The 5,826-nt window shown below is 42.4% G+C and overlaps 1 non-coding gene across 1 annotated transcript; it reads left to right on the top strand.

Annotated features, from left to right (window-relative positions):
- Positions 1–5,199: 5,199 nt before the first annotated feature.
- On the top strand, positions 5,200–5,305 carry LOC140840318 (small nucleolar RNA R71). Its single transcript, XR_012119904.1, has one exon. It is a non-coding gene; the product is annotated as a small nucleolar RNA R71 (small nucleolar RNA).
- The last annotated feature ends 521 nt before the right edge of the window (positions 5,306–5,826 follow it).

Genomic DNA, 5,826 nt, shown 5'->3' with positions numbered 1-5,826 from the left:
TTCCACTTTGCCGAGAATTCGAGTCCGGATTGAAGTTCCTGCACCACAAAATTGAAAAAGGGGATGAGAGGAGTTAGGGATTTGGGGAGGGAATTTGGGGAAATTTCGTGCAGAATGAAGAAAGGGGAAAGGGATTTCGTGTTTTAAAAGACGTTGCGCTCGAGCGGTAGAAAACTACCGCTCGAGCGCGAACCTCTCTGGAATTTTTGTCCAGAGGTAAGCGCTCGCGCTCGGACGGTATAAAATTACCGCTCGAGCGCCAACCTCTCGGGAATCATTATCCCGAGGTAAGCTTCGCGCTCGGGCGGTATAAAATTACCGCTCGAGCGCGAACCTCTCTGCCCAAAATCGCTTTAATTCAATTTTTTTTTTTGGAAAAAAAATGAAAACAAAACAAAAGCAAGAGAAAATAAATAAATTGACACGAAAGAAAAATTAAGTCAAAGGCAAGAGGAGGGAAAGAAAAGTAAGTTCTCAATTTATACTCGAGAGCTTGACTGTCGTTCCGTCTCAGTTCGGTATGTCTTGGAATCAGGTGATTCCGAGTTGTGGCTCAACTGTGCCATCCATGTAGTGCTTCAGGCGCTGGGCATTGACAGTAAATGTCCCATCCTTCCCATCTTTCAATTCTACAGCTCCCGATGGATAAACTTTTGAGATAACGAATGGACCGGACCGTTGCGACTTCAATTTTACGGGAAACAGTCGCAACCGGGAGTTGTAGAGCAGAACATTTTGTCCTTCTTTGAATTCTCTCTCATTGATCCGCTTATCATGAGCTTTCTTCGTCTTTTCTTTGTATGACATGGCTAGATCATAGGCCAGATTTCGAAACTCTTCTAACTGATCCAATTGAAGCAAACGCTGTTCACCTGCATCAGTAAAATTAAAGTTCAGTGCTTTTGTGGCCCAGTATGCGCGATGCTCTAACTCTACAGGTAGATGACATGCTTTACCAAACAAAATCCTATACGGTGTAGTGCCTATAGGTGTTTTAAAAGCAGTCCTATATGCCCAAAGAGCATCATCTAACCTCACCGACCAATCTTTCCTACTGACACCTACCACTTTCTCCAAAATTCGCTTTATCTCTCGGTTCGACACTTCGACTTGACCACTTGTCTGGGGGTGATAGGGGGTAGAGATCTTATGTGTGACACCATATTTGCTCAAAAGTTTTTCAAATAGTTTGTTGCAAAAATGCCTGCCACCATCACTAATGATTGCTCGTGGTGTTCCAAATCGGTTAAAAATGTTTTTCTTTAAAAATTTTAGGACCACTTGAGCATCATTAGTGGCGTACGCTTCCGCCTCTACCCACTTAGACACATAATCCACCGCAACCAAGATGTATTTTTTCGTGAAAGAACTGGGAAACGTTCTCATGAAGTCTATCCCCACACATCAAAAACCTCACACTCAATGATATTATTTAAAGGCATTTCATGACGGTTAGAGATGTTACCTGACCGCTGGCATTTATCACAATGTAGCACATAAGAACGAGCATCTTTAAAGAGGGTTGGCCAATAAAAGCCACATTCAAGTAGCTTGGAAGCCGTTCTTGTTGGTCCGAAATGACCACCTACCTCACGGCCATGACAATGGTTGAGAATTTGATCGAACTTTTCCTTTGCAACACACCTTTTTATCATGGCATCTGCACAAATTTTGAACAAAAACGGTTCCTCCCAAAAATAGTATTTCACGTCAGAAAAGAATTTCTTTCGTTGGTGAAACGATAGATTTGGTGGGGGTGTGCCTGTGACAAGAAAGTTAGCGAAATTTGCATACCAAGGACAATTTTTCACCTCAAATAGTTGCTCATCAGGGAACCAATCATTGATAGCATGATCGACAGAATCATCACAAATAAATTCTAATCTAGACAAGTGATCTGCTACCACATTCTCAACACCTTTCTTGTCCTTGATTTCTAAGTCAAACTCTTGCAATAATAAAATCCACCGAAGTAAGCGTGGCTTTGCATCTTTTTTAGCAAGTAAGTATTTAAGGGCAGAATGATCATTGAATACCATTACTTTGGACAAAACAAGGTATGAATGAAATTTGTCAAGTGCAAATACTACTGCAAGTAATTCCTATTCAGTTGTTGCATAATTCAATTGAGCCTCATATAAGGTCTTACTTGCATAGTAAATTGTATGAAATACCTTGTTTTGCCACTGGCCCAGTACGGCCCCTACTGCAGTGTCACTGGCGTCGCACATGATCTCGAAAGGTAGATCCCAATCCGGTGCTACCAAGACAGGAGCCGTCACCAAGCGCTCCTTCAAATTCTCATATGCCTGTACACAGTCAGAATCGAAATCAAATGACACATCTTTCATAAGTAAGGAAGACAGAGGTTTGGCAATTTTTGAAAAATCTTTTATAAAACGCCGATAAAAACCGGCGTGGCCTAGAAAACTTCTAACTCCCTTTATGGACGCCAGAGGTGGTAAAGTCTTGATAACTTCAACTTTCGCCTTATCCACCTCTATTCCTTGCTCCGAAATCTTGTGCCCTAGGACAATTCCCTCTTGTACCATGAAATGGAACTTTTCCCAATTTAGCACCAAAATCGTCTCCTCACATCTCAACAACACCACCTTCAAGTTCTGCAAACAGTCATCAAAAGAAGGGCCGAAAATAGAGAAGTCATCCATAAAAATTTCAAGAAAAGTTTCTATCATATCATGGAATATAGCGGTCATGCAACGTTGAAATGTGGCAGGGGCATTACAAAGACCAAACGGCATGTGGCGAAAAGCGAAAGTTCCATAAGGACAAGTGAAAGTGGTTTTCTCTTGGTCCTCGGGTGCAATGGTGATTTGATTATACCCCGAATACCCATCTAGAAAACAATAAAACTCATGACCCGCTAACCTCTCAAGCATTTGATCAATAAAGGGAAGGGGAAAGTGGTATTTTTGGGTGGAATCATTCAATTTCCTATAATCAATGCACACACGCCATCCCGTAACAGTCCTGGTGGGTATTAGTTCATTATTATCATTTGTAATCACAGTAATCCCACCCTTTTTTGGCACACACTGAGCCGGACTTACCCATGCACTATCAGATATATGATAGATAATACATGCATCGAGAAGCTTAATCGTTTCTGCCTTTACTACCTCTTGCATCTTTGGATTCAATCTTCTCTGAGGTTGCACAAGAGGTGAGTACTTGTCTTCCATCAAGATCTTGTGCATGCAGACTGATGGATTGATCCCTTTGATATCCGCCACCTTCCACACAAATACACCCTTGTGCGCTTTCAGAACCTCCAACAGTTTGTCTTCCATCACATCTGTCAAAGCAGCAGAAATAATGACAGGTAAAGTGTTATTCTCACCTAGGTAAACGTACTTGAGGTGTGGAGGCAACGGCTTTAGCTCAAGTGTTGGTGGCTCCTCGATGCTTGACCTTTGAGGGGTCAAATCTCTTCGTTCTCCTAGATCCTCCAGTCGCATCCGCATTGGCTTTCTCCATGGATGGTTGGCATTAAAGTGTGCCACTATTTCAGCTTTTTCTTCATCCAATTCCTCTTCTCCCAATTCAGTAGTGATAGTGGCCTCCAAAGGGTCCCTAAGCGCATCCTGCACATAGTGAGACACAAGAGAGTCAAAAGCATCAATTCTAAAGCAACTATCAGAGTGCAGTGTGTGCTTAAGTGCATTAAAAACATCAAAAGTAATCTCTTCCTCGCCCACTCTCAATCTCAACTTCCATTCTTGCACATCAATCAGTGCCTTGCCAGTTGCAAGGAACGGTCTCCCCAAAATTAGAGGCATCTCTGTATCCTCCTCCATGTCGAGAACCACGAAATCCGCAGGAAAAATGAATTTGTCCACTTTCACTAGCACATCCTAAATCACTCCGCGGGGGTACTTGACAGATCTGTCAGCCAGTTGCAAGGATATCTTCGTCGGCTTAGGCTCTCCCAACCCGAGTTTCCTAAAGACAGACAATGGCATTAGATTAATACTTGCACCAAGATCACATAACACTTTATGAAAAACAACATCACCAATCATGCAAGGAATAGAGAAACTCCCTGGGTCTTTTAGTTTCGGTGGGATTTTGTTTTACACCAAAGCGGAGTAATTTTCAGTTAAGTTCACTGTCATGTGATCCTCCAATTTCCTCTTATTAGGTAAAATGTCCTTAAAAAATTTAGCATAACTAGGCATTTGCATTAAAGCATCGGCGAAGGGAATATTGATATGCAATTTTTTAAATACCTCAAGAAACTTAACGAATTGTGCATCTAGTTTTGATTTTTTCAATGCTGCAGGAAAAGGAGGAGGTATAACAATTTTAGGTTGTGCAGTGGGTGCTGGTGTAGAGTTAGAAGACTTACCTTTCGATGTCTCAGTCAGTTCATCCGGTATTTGAATTTTTTATTTTCCCTTTGACTCCAAAATTTTCCCACTCTTCAACTCAATGGCCTTCACTTGCTCTTTTGGATTAGTCTCGGTATTACTTGGCAAGGTGCCCGGTTCTCTACTTGCTATCATCTTTGCCAACTGTCCAATTTGATTCTCGAGCCCTTTTATCGATGCATCTTGGTTTTGAAGTCTAGTTTCAGTTGATGAAATAAACTTAGACATCATTTGCTCCAAGTTGAACTTTTCTTCTCTAGGAGGATCAGATCTGTACATCGGTTGTTTCCCATATTGTTGTCCTCCTTGCGGTCTATTTTGACTGTTTTGACCTCCCCATGAGAAGTTGGGATGTTGCCTCCACCCTGGATTGTATGTGTTCGAATAAGTGTCATTCCTTGGGCGGTTTTGGACTCCCACTTGATTCACCGGTGCCTCATTTTGCATATAGAAGGGATTTCCATCTTGACAGTCTTTCACATAGTGTTCCCCTCCACATTTCTCACAGAATATCTCTTGAAGACGCATAGCTGTGCCACCCATGTTCAAGCCATCCAGCTTCCTGTTCAATGCATCAAGTTGTGCAGTAATAGCAGAAAAATCAGTTACCTGGTGAACTCCTGCACTTCTCAGCTGGTTGTTCCTGTCAGATTGAGAGTGATAACTGCTGGCAGCCATCTCCTCTAACAATTCATATCCTTCCTCTGCGGTTTTCCTCAACAGGTTTCCACAAGCAGCAGCATCTATCATAGTACGGTTAGGAGTAAGCAAACCATAATAAAATGTTTGAACGACTAACCCAAGTGGTAACTCGTGATGTGGGCATCTTCCTATTAGATCCTTGAAGCGTTCTCATGCCTCATATAGAGATTCCTGATCGAATTGAGCAAATGTTGTAATGTCCGCCCACAGCTTCATAGTCTTGGAGGGAGGGAAATATTTGATGAGAAATGCTTTCCCCATGTCCTCCCATGTAGCGATCGAACCTACAGGCAAACAATTTAACCACGCTTTAGCTTTATCATGTAAGGAAAAAGGAAACAAACGCAACCTAACAGCATCATCAGAAACTCCATTGAATTTAAAAGTTTCGCAAATTTCAAGAAAATCCGCGATGTGCGTGTTGGGGTCATCTACTGCAGTTCCTCCAAATTGGACTGTGTTCTGAATCATCTGGATTATGGCTGGCTTGAATTCAAAGTGATTTGCCCGCACGATAGGCCTCACAATGCTAGGGCGTGCACCCTCCAAAGAAGGTTGGGCATACTCCAGCATTGTTATGCGGCGCGGTATCTCCACATGTCTATCTTCACGACGTTTCTCCTCTTGATCATTCAACTGCCTCTCCATCAGTTCTTTTAGCCTCTGCTGCTGTCTTCTCCTGCGGAAAGTTCTTTCGATTTCAGGATCAAACTCAAGCTCCACGTCAAGTGAC

Source organism: Primulina eburnea, chromosome 8 (assembly GCF_022965805.1).
Source record: "Primulina eburnea isolate SZY01 chromosome 8, ASM2296580v1, whole genome shotgun sequence".
NCBI lineage: Eukaryota > Viridiplantae > Streptophyta > Magnoliopsida > Lamiales > Gesneriaceae > Primulina > Primulina eburnea.
The sequence above is the reverse complement of the archived record's forward strand: the minus strand, read 5'-3'. Positions and strand labels throughout refer to the sequence as shown.